The 9,712-nt window shown below is 38.3% G+C and overlaps 1 long non-coding RNA gene across 1 annotated transcript; it reads left to right on the plus strand.

Moving 5' to 3' along the window:
- Positions 1–307: 307 nt before the first annotated feature.
- On the plus strand, positions 308–1,395 carry LOC128283111 (uncharacterized). The gene is made up of 2 exons (XR_008273504.1): positions 308–369; positions 1,170–1,395. It is a non-coding gene; the product is annotated as an uncharacterized LOC128283111 (long non-coding RNA).
- The last annotated feature ends 8,317 nt before the right edge of the window (positions 1,396–9,712 follow it).

Raw genomic sequence — 9,712 nt, forward strand, 5'->3', positions numbered from 1 at the left:
TTCGCCTAGTACATGTATAGTGTGAAAAAAACCTTGAAATTATTTTTGATTTTGTGTATTTATGACCATGTATAATCGGCCACATGAGTAATTTGAGCACTTGATGTTATGTTAAAATTCTTGAGCTTAAATATATGGATGTATGTATATGTGGCCATATAATGGCGTTTTGGTTCAAAGGTTGAATGATAAATTATAATAAAGTGAGATGATATGAGATGCGAATGTGATTGACTAGTAAACATTATTGATAGAAATATTGAATACTTCTACTTGTATTCGTTAAGCTTAAGAGCAAAAGGAGCTAAATCCGATAAAGGGAAGGAAAAGTGATCGAATAGCCGTTGAAGCCGTTCGACAACATCCGAGGTAAGTCCTCAAGAAATGACCCTACTCGAATTATGTGAAATGAAATATGGATGTGTAATGATTATTGATTTATGTGTGTATGAGTATTTGAATGATACCGGGCTAAGTCCCGGCGATTATGCTAGTGATATGTTTGTGTTTGAGCCTTAGTAACGAAAAATGAAACATGGATGTGTAATGATTATTGATGTATGTGTGTGCATGAGCAATTGAATGATATCCGGCTAAGTCCCAAGACATTTATGCTAGTAATTATATCCGGTTAAGACCAAGGCAATTGTGCTAGCGACTACATCCGGCTAAGACCAAGGCATTCGTGCAAGTTGTTAAATCCGGCTAATACCAAGGCATTTGTGCAAGTCGTTCTATCCGGCTAAGACCAAGGCATTTGTGCAAGTCGTTCTATCCGGCTAAGACCAAGGCATTCGTGCATGTGGTTATATCCGGTTGTATTCAAGAAGCTTGGGCTGGAGGTGAGCGTTGGTTGCTGTAATAAATTTAATTAGTACGCTCGAAAAGCCCAAAGGATAAGGTATGTTTATATGTGCATTGGAAAAGTCGATATGTTTGAGTAACATTCGCTCAATCGACTAACGAGTTTTCAGCTATTGAATTGGTTGATATCTTGTGAAAGTATATAATGATGAAGTGTGAAGTAAGTATGATTATGTGAATGTGTATTAATGAAATGATTCATTTGGCTATGTGAATGTAATGCTTTAGTTAAAGCTGATTGTATTGCTTGAGACTTACTAAGCATAAAAATGCTTACCCCGTTGCTTTGGCTCTCTGTCTTATAGATTTTGCTCGTTAGCGATCGGATTCGGGATCATTAAAGTCGAAGTCATCTACACTATCAAAGCCTCCATTTTGGTATAATTTTGGTTGAACTTTGAAATGGCATGTATAGGACTACCCTATTGTTGAAGGTCATGTACCTTTCGGTTTTGTGTAAACTTGGATAGCCATGCGAAAATGGCTTATATACGTTTTTGGTATGATACTATAATCGTTGTATGTTGATCATTATTGGGTATGGAATTGTTTTGAGAAGATTAGCCATTGGAATGGTTAATCATGATCACACTTTGTGCTATGTATGCAAAGAGGGGCAATTGAATCGTGGAAATCATGAAATAGGTAAAGGTTACCTTGAAAACAGATGCTGGCAGCAGCAGTGGTGTGGTTTTGAAAAAAATCACCAAAATTTGTAGGAATGGTATTAAATAGTGAATAAGTTATGTAAATGAACCTTGATGAGTCTACTTTCATATGGAAGAAACGAAACAGTCATAGGAGTTACTTGTTAAGAGATATTAAAGTTATCGTGAGACAGGGCCAGAACGGTTTCTGGGTCCCCTGTCGCGACTTTAAAAATTTACTATAAATTATCCAGAAAGAATTAGAAGTCATGCCTTATATGTGCAGATTCCATTTTGAGTCTAGTTTCATTAGAAACAAATGGCACCAGTATTAAATCCCTGTACAGAGAGATATTCAAGTTGTAACGCGCGAAGGTCAGAGCAGTCGATCCCTGTAACATGGGTGACTTTAACTAATAAACTGTACCAATTGGCCCGACCAAAAATTCTAGAAATAAATCCATGGAAGGATATATGAGTCTAAATTCAGGGAAAATTTACGGAATCAGTTTCCGAGTTTTGAAACTCGAGATATGATTTTTAAGGCAACAGTTACGCAGTTTTCCAGCCTGTCTGGAAATGCCAAATTGGTCGGTGCTTTAAGAGGACTTGGCTCGTTAACCCCTCGCGAACGGCACCGGCGATGGTCTCGGGTTCGGGGTGTTACAAAACGTCTATTTCATAAGTACATTACTAATCAAATCACATACATATATAAATACATTTAACCATATTCGTATATATATCAATATAACCAAACCAAAAATTTACTCACAAAACCAATTAAATATGATCATGTCAATGTGACCAAACCAAACATATAAGCATCGAATAAAACTCATATTACCTTTTGTTTTACCAATACAAAGTTCACTATTCATTTGGTCATTTATTTCAATGCATTACCCGAATATAAACATACCTAAAATCATGCTATGTTCAAGGTTAAATTTTCTTTATTTTACCCTACCATTTCATATGCGTATAACCTTCCATGGACATAAATTAATATACATATATACCAACCATAATTTACAAATCAAATCAAATCATTATATACTTATACGTATACAAATGCCAAATCATGACTAACTTACTTACATAACATTTATATTTTATAACCTAACCAAATACAAATATATTTATCCAAACACAAAACCTACATACCATGTAATAAATATATCAAAATAAACTCTTATCAAGTTCGGACATAACTGAATTTCCATTTATGCTAAATAACATGTAGCACCTTTACCAAACATCTCAACTGATTTCACATGTATATTTTATCCTAGCAAGAATCATGATCGAATCAACTAACATATTTAGGACAATATATACCTTGACCGATTCTCATCCACATCCAAATTCATCAACCATTATCAATACATATAACACATATAAACATAACTAAATTGTCACATACTTTCATAGCATATTAGCCATTTTTGCATGGCTTTATACACAACACAAAATTAACATTTTCAAAACATACTTTAGCTTATACATGCCATAATCTTTAATTTAACTTATAAAAGTACCCAAAACAAGGGATAGTGTGATGAGCTTCGTAGACGATCTCGAACTTGTACCTTGACTTCCAAAAATCTATATGTGACAGCCCAAAATTGACCCTAGTCGGGAAGTGGTTTCGGGACTGCTAAACCGAGTCACCGAAATGTTTGAGCGTAATATTTATTGTCTATAATATGTATTTATGAATGTGTGAAAATTTCAAGCTTCGATTTAGTAGATTGCATGTGAATTCAGTTATTAGGACTTGTGTGACACTTTTGAAATGTGATAGGCTAATCTATAAGGACCTAATAGTGCATGTAATCAAAAGGGAGGACTTGCATGTCAAATTTCCCCCCCTAATAGCTAGTGGCCGGCCATGACAAGGGATTATGGGCAAAAACATGTCATAAAACATGTTGTGACAATGGTGTATGTAAGAAAAAAATAAAATAATGAGCATGGGAATTGAATAATGAAAAGGAAGAAAAAAAAAAAAGAGAATGGTGAGTGTTTCCCCCCCCTTGCCGTGAGTTGAAGAAAAGAGAAAAAAAAATTTGTTCATCCTTTTCATTCTCTCTTGGCCAAAAATTCTAAGGAAGAAGGAGGGAGTTTTTGCTTCATGTTTGGTTTGGAAGAGGATTAGAAAGAGGTTTGGCTATACTTGTATCAAGATTAAGGTATGTTTGATGTTGTGCCATGAGATTCATGCATGTTTTTAGTTGCTAGCTTGATGTTCTTATTAGCCCATGGTTCAAATCCTTGCTATGTCATGGGGATGATATTCGGCCAAGGTGGATTTTGTGTTAATGCCATTGCATGCTAAATATGAAGCTTGATAATGATACATGTGATGGTGGATTGATGACTCTTGGATTTTCTTTTTAGCATTTTTGAGTGAGACATTAAGTTCTTTGTTTAACCATGACCAAAATTGAAATGGTATGGTGTTGTGAAGTATTCGGCCATGGTATATCCATAAGAATGCTTTATGCTTATTGCATGGTAGGTAAGATTTGTGTTTTGGATATATGTTTATATTTGGTTATAATCAAGTTGAGATTCGGCCCTTGCACCTATATGTATATATGTTTGCACATGATGTATTGGTATGACATATATACTATCTCAAGGTATATATTTACTTATGATGATGTTTCGGTTATGAAGTAAATGATAGATGTGTATTGAGCTACAATATGTAATGCATTAGTTAGTAAAATGTATGCCATTCATGTGTGGTATTAAACATGTAATTGGCCTCAACATCAACATGCATATTCGACCACATGAATGAGTACATAGGTTGATGTGTTGTTCGGCCATAAGTAAGCATGTTGAAGGCTTTATCTTGACTTAGAAAATTCGGCTAAGGAGAGTACTAACTAATGTGTTGAGTTTGATTCATGATATCCGTACATATGTGACTTAAATGTCTAATGAATATATGTGGGCTAAGTACCTTGAATTCCTCTTTTCGATGCTCAAATGATTAAATCAATTTATTTGTTAAATTAAGCTCAAGAGCAAAGGGGAACTAAATCCGATAAAGGGAAGGAAAAAGTGGTCGAATAGCCATCGGAATCGTTCGACAACATCCGAGGTAAGTTCTTTAGTAATAGAGCTTAAATTATGATTTGATTAGATCATGTCTTAAGTAAGTCGAAATCATGCTCTTTGTGTGTGGATATTGAGCGAAATGTGCAAGAGTGATAAGTGTATTGTGTTTGAGTTTTGCTAATGAAAATGAAATACTGAATGTGTCATGATTTAGTGTTAAATGTGCATGTTTATTCAATGATGTCCGGCTAAGTCCCGAAGGCTTTTGTGCTAAGTGACTAAATCCGGGTCAATTCTCAAGGCATTTGTGCGAAGTTATCAAAAGCGGGTTAAGTCCCAAGGCATTTGTGTGAGTTACCAAACCGGGTTAAGTCCCAAGGCATTTGTGCGAGTTACTAAATCCGGGCTAATTCAAGGCAATTGTGCGAATTACTATAACCGGCTATGTCCCAAGACAATCGAGCGAGTCGCTATATCCAATTAAATTCAAGGTACGTGATTCGAGAATGAGCAATCTTGCTGTAAAAATCTCGCTTAATACACTTGCAAAAATTCCAGCAATGAGGTATGTTCGTATGTGCATTGGAATAGTTGAGTTCCTTGAATAATATTCGCCGGTTGAGTAATGAGCTTCCGGTATTTGGCTAAGACGATCCCTTATGTATGAACATAGGGGTTGGAATGTAAAGTAGAAATGATTTGAATATATGAATACGCGGAATTATCCGTTTAATTATGTGAATGCTATACTTGATTGTGTTTAAATTCTTGCTCAAAACTTACTAAGCATAAATTCCTTACTCCGCTTTCTTTGTTCTCTGCTTTATAGATTTTGGCTCGTCACCATCGGACTCGGATTTTGAAGTCGAAGTCGCCCACACTATCAAAGCCCCTTTTGGTACAATTTTGGTTGAGCTTTGAAATGGCATGTATAGGACTACCCTTTGTTGTTTTTCAAGTACTTTTTGTGATGTATGTGTGTACGGCCATGCGAAAATGGCTCGTAGAAGTGGAGTATGGCATTAGACCATTTGTGTTTATGTATGTATATATGGTTTCATGATGTGACTATGGACTGGAATGGAAGTGTTGGGCAATGATCAGCCCTTGGAATGGCTAAATATGATCATATGTGGACCTATGTATGACAAAACTCTAGTTGGTCCATGGAAACCACGAAATAGGTAAAGTTTACCTTGAAAACAGATGCTGACAGCAGCAGTGGTGTGGATGTGAAAAATCACTAAAAATATCAGGAATGGAATTAAATAGTGAATAAATTATGTAAATGAACCTTGATGAATCTAATTTCATATGGAAGAAACGAAACGGTCATATGAGTTTTATGTTAAGAGATATTTAGGTTTTCGTGAAACAAGGCCAGAACGGTTTCTGGATTCCCTGTTCCGACTTTGGAAATTCATTGTAAATTAACCAGGGATAATTAGGAGTCATGCCATATATGTATAGATTCCTCCTTGAGTCTAGTTTCTATAGAAACAAACGGAATTAGTATTGAAGCCCTGTACAGGGAGATATCCAATTCGTAATGCGTGAAGGTCAGTGTAGTCGAACCCTGGATTAGGGAAGACTTTAACTAAGAAACTGTACTAATTGGACCGACCAAAAATTCTAGAAAAAAATATGTAGATGGACATATGAGTCTAGTTTCAGGGAAAAATTACGAAACTGATTTTCGAGCTTTGAAACTCAAGATATGATTTTTAAGGAGACAGTGAGGCAGTAACCAGCTTGTTTGGAAATTTTTTTATGGATGTGAAAATAATTAAGTTAAGTCTGTGCACCTTGTGTTCGACTCGAACGGACACGCGTCCGGGGTGTTACAATTTTATTGGTATCAGAGCTACAGTTTAGTCGATTCTAGGACTACCGTAATGCGTTGGGTTTAGCTATACATGCCATTTTATGTGATTATTTGATAGTGTGGTGATTTCTGACATTTGCAAATGTGCTTATTTATAGTAATGGATCCCGATCCCAACCGAGTGATAGCTGATGATGTGGAGAGTGTGGCGCTGCTCCCTTTAAGGGACAGCTGGCGGACTCTCAACCTAATGCTAGTAATCCGAATGATGAGGCTAGGCAAGCTTTTTATAGCGTGATGAATGATTGGTTCAACCAATACATTCGAACTAATACTACTGTTCCACAACCTCCATTCCCGACAAATACCACCCTCAAGACCTACAATACCTCCGTAGAATCGACCAAATAAGGTCAAATAAGCCCCAGCTGATGAATCCGAAAACATGGGCTATGAATTTAAAGCTACGGATAGCGACGATGCCGAGCAAGCTGAATTTTGGTTGGACAACACTATCCGGCACTCGATGAGCTATCTTGTACACCGATGAATGCCTAAAGTGTACTATCTCCTTGCTACGATTCTTCCTACTATTGGTGGAGTACTCGACTTCATGCGCGCCCGAGAGTAAGTAACTTGGGAGTTTTTCCAAACCGAGTTTTGGAAAAAGTATATCGATCGAGATTTGTTGATCAAAACGGAAGGAATTTCTTGAGCTTAAGCAAGGTTCTATGTCGCCATCGATTCGAACGAAAATTTGTTAGACTTAGTAGATACGCCGGAATGTGTTTCGTCTCGAGGCTATCATGTAAACGCTTCGAGGATGGGCTGAATGAAGATATAAAATGTTCGTTGGCATTCTTGAAATACGAGAATTGTAGTACTTGTCGAGCGAGCTTGTAAAGCTGAAGAGCTTAGAAAAGAAAAACAAAAAGTTGATGTGGGAACTGGAGAGTTTCGTAAAAGATCCTCGGTAAAGTCTCTTCAATAGGCATCGAAGAAATTTTGTGATGATGTGGGCTGGTTTAGAGGCACTTCGGGCCTTTTTAGACGAGATCGCGATCGACCCCCTATGAGCACACGAGTCACTTCGATCGCCAGTGTTGGAAATGATCGTCGAGATAGAACGGAATGCCAGTATTGTGGCAAATGGCATTCTGGAAGCTGTAGGTTCCGTGACCGCTCCTGTTACAAGTGCGGATCAGTCGACCACTTTATTAAAGATTGCCCGAGGTTGCTTGAACAGAATATAAATCAGAGTGGGAAACCGGGCGCTACCACTGCTTGAGGTAGACCATCTAGAAATATGGGCAATGCTAGTGGTGGTCAGAGAGGATCTAGAGATGCTACGACCAGATCCGAGGGTCGCGCTCCTGCTAGGGCTTATGCAATACGCGCACGCGAGGATGCTTCCTCGCCAGATGTTATTACGGGTACTTTCACTCTCTTTGATACTAATGTGATTGCTTTGATTGACCCCGGTTCTACTCATTCTTAGATATGCGAAACCTTAGCATCCAAAGAAGACTTTACCTATTGAGTCTCATCGAGTTCGTAATTCGGTGTCAAATCCCTTGGGTCGTTACGTACTTGTTGACAAAGTGTGTAATCACGCCCCTAGTAATTCGAGGTTCTGTTTTCCTACGGACTTGATGCTTTTGCCGTTCGATGAATTTGATGTTATTCTTGGTTTGGATTGGTTGACCGTGCATGATGCGGTTGTGAATTGCAAAAGCAAGACTATGGATTTGAGGTGCGCAAATAACGAGATGATCCGAGTTGAGTCTACGGACTTAAAGGGGTTGCCACCGTAATATCATCAATATTGGCCCGAAATATGTAAGAAAGGGTGCGAAGCATACCTTGCGTATGTACTTGATGATAAGGAGTTAGAAATAAAACCCGAATCTGTCTTGGGTGGTTTGTGAATACCGGATGTTTTTCCGAAGAATTACCAGTTTGCCACTGCTCGGAGATAGAGTTTGGTATTGAGCTTGTACCGGGACTACACCGATTTCAATAGCTCCGTGTCGTATGGCACCAACCGAGTTAAAAGAGTTGAAAGCTTAGTTGCAAGAATTGACGGACAAAGGTTTCGCTCGACCAAGTTTCTCACCTTGGGGTGCACCAAGATTGTTTGTGAAAAGAAGGACGGAACCATGAGGTTGTGCATTGACTATCGTCACCGAATAAAGTGACGATAAAGAATAAATATCCGCTATCACGTATTGATGATTTGTTTGATCAACTAAAGGGAGCCTCGGTGTTTTCAAAGATAGATTTGAGATCGGGTTATTATCGATTCTGGATTCGAGATTCGAGATGTACCCAAAACGCGCTTTAAGCGAGGTACGGTCACTACGAGTTCCTAGTGATGCCGTTCGGGCTCACTAATGCCCTCATGGTATTTATAGATTTGATGAATCGGATCTTGAGCACGATTTGGACCGGTTCGTAGTTGTGTTCGTTGATGACATCTTGGTCTATTCAAGAGATGAGACCGAACATGCTGAACACCGAGATTAGTGTTGCAAATTTTACGGGATAAGCGCTTATATGCTAAGTTCAGCAAGTGTGAGTTCGTTAAGAGAGGTTAGCTTCTTGGGTCATGTGGTATCTCGTGACGGTATTCGAGTCGATTCGAGCAAAATTTCAGCCATACTTAACTGGAAGCCTCCAGAAATATTACCGAGGTTCGGAGCTTTTTGGGACTTGCTTACTACCGACGGTTTGTAAAAGGATTCTCAATGATAGCCACACCCATGACGAAGCTACTTCAAAAGATGTTAAGTTCGAATGGACGGAAAAATGTCGAAAAGTTTTGATCAATCGAAAACTTATTTGACTAAGCTCAATTTTAGTGCACCGAATCGGGCAAAGAGTTTGTCATCTATAGTGACGCCTCCCTACTTGGGTTAGGTTGCGTATTGATGCGAGAGGGTCGAGTTGTGGCCTATGCGTCGAGACAATTAAAGCCACATGAGAAGAATTATCCGACCCATGATCTCGAATTAGCTACCATCGTATTTGCCTTGAAAATATGGCGACATTACTTATTTGGTGAGAAGTGCCATGTATTTTCGGATCACAAAAGTCTCAACTATTTGATGACTCAAAGAGACTTGAATCTACGACAAAGGCGTTGGCTTGAGTTGTTGAAAGATTATGAGCTGGTCATTGATTATCACCCGGGAAAGGCTAATGTGGTTGCGGACGCCTTAAGCCGGAAATCACTGTTCGCTTTACGAGCGATGAATGTACACTTGTCTGTTCTACCCGACAATGTGTTAGTAGCTGAATT

Source organism: Gossypium arboreum, chromosome 1 (genome assembly GCF_025698485.1).
Source record: "Gossypium arboreum isolate Shixiya-1 chromosome 1, ASM2569848v2, whole genome shotgun sequence".
In the NCBI taxonomy this organism is placed as follows: domain Eukaryota; kingdom Viridiplantae; phylum Streptophyta; class Magnoliopsida; order Malvales; family Malvaceae; genus Gossypium; species Gossypium arboreum.